Genomic DNA, 2310 nt, shown 5'->3' on the forward strand with positions numbered 1-2310 from the left:
AGTAGGGGTGAACGTGATCTTTAAGATCAGGGTGGCGTGTGGTATGACGTCAGTGATTGGGGAGGCTGACCGGAAGAGGAAAAAGGGCAGAGGGAGCCTCGATCGGGATTCGTGCCCTTTTCAAACGGGGTTGTGGTCAGGAGAAGACGTGCTAAGCGACGGTCTAGGTTTGGGAGAAGCAGCTGCTATTCCTAGTGTTCTTTGAGTCGGGGCAAGCTTCAAGGATTGGATACCGCAAGACAGACTCGCAGTCGACGACAGGAAAACCGAGGTAAGGCGATTACATCTACTCGCACGCATACACCACAATTTCCAAACACCAGGTTCATGTACAGGTACAATCACAATCGTTAAATAAATACTACATCAGTGTTATAATATCTTCTTGTTTATGAAATCTGCAAGCAAAAAAACGCCCATCTAAAAATGGAAGAAAAATATATTTACATATTTATTTACAAGAAATGAAGAAGCAATTTATTGGTACATTGCGGTTGGTGCTTTTCAATTAAGTTGGTAAGATTAACAAATTACCGTTAATTACTTAATGAATGGCAAAAGGAGATCATGCATTCTTTTCATAACATTTCATGGTCAGCATAACTATGCTGTGTGATAATAGGAGTATTAATGACGAACTATTTATTGGCAAGAAGTAGAGATTAGTTACTCACTAAGAAAAATGAATTCTTACTCACTCCTTATGATGTTTTTCTCATAAGTGCATTCAAAACTGCATGTGAATTGGAAGCTACACCAGTCACTTTGAAGCGCAATTATCTAAGACTTCCTTTTTGATCTTTTAGATTTGTTATGTTTTTTGTTGCGTTTTGGAATGTTATTTGTTTCATTTGGCTATAGTAGAAGGTATTGCACAGTGGGACTGAACCTGAAACCATGTGGTCGCAAATCTAGGTTCTTAAATACGGCCTAAAAGAATCTGTAAATCAGCAGACAAAAATGCCTTGTGGTATGGTATTAAGTCACATTCTTTTACACTCCAAGTCCAAACCTTGCCAAAGTTCATTTTGATTTTTATCCTTTTGCAATCAATAAAATAAGCATCAGTTATATATATACTGGAGGTTGATTAAATGAAGTACAACTTCTCTCATAAAATGTGTAGTAATGTGTCTGAGTACATTAAAATGCTCCTGTGCTTTCTTAACGCCCTTCTCTCTCTCTGCGTACCACTCAGTGAGCGTTGTAGATTAGCAGTAGAGACCCAGACTAAATGCTTTAGATTGTTATCTAAAATTGTTATCTAAATGAGGAAATTGCAAACTTGCTTCAGTGCTTTACAGTTTGTAGTGTTGTGTTTTTATATTTTGAGTTTGACTCAAAGATCATCTTTGGCATCCATCAATCCCAGTCATTCTTGTATCCTGGGGTAATTCCTATGTATTACACTCTCTTTACTCCAGATTTATGGTTTTGTGCTAATGTATGAAATCAATAATAAAGTTAATGTTAATATATTTAATATAATGAGCATCAAAAATCTATGTAAAAGTATTTGTGTTAAGGAAACAAATGACCTCATTTCAGATCATCATCATCATCATCATCGTCGTCGTCGTCGTCGTTTAACCTCTGCTTTCCATGTTGGCATGCGGTCGACAGTTTGACTGAGGGCTGGCAAGCCAGAAGGCTGTACTAGGCTCCAATCCAATCTGGCAAAATTTCTACAGCTGGATGCGCTTCCTAACGCCAACCACTCCAAGAGTATAGTGGATGCTTTTTATGTGCTACCAGCATGAGGGTCAGTCAGGTGGTACTGGCATCGACTACACTTGAATGGTGCTTTTTATGTGCCACCAGTATAGGAGCCAGTCAGGTGGCACTGGCAATGACCATGCTCAAATGGTGCTTTTTACATGCCACTGGCATGGGTGCCAATCCGGCAATACTGTCATCAGCTTATTTTGTTTTGAGAAGTATGGATTACAACCTTCAGTGATTCTCTCTTCAAAACTTCAGCAAATACAGTGAAGACTATGTTTTGCTGAGAAGGTTTAATAAGGCAGAAATATGTCCAGAGTTGTCTTCCATGCTTATCTTCTACTTGCACTAGTCATTGGACTGCAGAGATGCTGACCACTGCCATGAAGCGTTTTTGTAGCATAAATGAACCCCAAGTATTAAATCTAGTACTTAGTCTCTTTTGCTGAAACCACTAGAATATGGAGACATAAAAAAAACCAACTCTGGTTGTCAAGCAGAGGAGTGGGGGGCATGCACAAGCAAGCACAGAGGTACATACATATATATATATATATATATATATATATATATATATATATATATATA

At 38.4% G+C, this 2310-nt stretch overlaps 1 protein-coding gene across 1 annotated transcript in view; it reads left to right on the plus strand.

Annotated features, from left to right (window-relative positions):
• Window positions 1–2310, plus strand: part of LOC106872883 (uncharacterized) — a 5320-nt gene that overhangs the window by 1765 nt on the left and 1245 nt on the right. The gene's annotated exons all lie outside the window — the stretch shown is intronic.

Source organism: Octopus bimaculoides, chromosome 24, assembly GCF_001194135.2.
Source record: "Octopus bimaculoides isolate UCB-OBI-ISO-001 chromosome 24, ASM119413v2, whole genome shotgun sequence".
Lineage (NCBI taxonomy): Eukaryota > Metazoa > Mollusca > Cephalopoda > Octopoda > Octopodidae > Octopus > Octopus bimaculoides.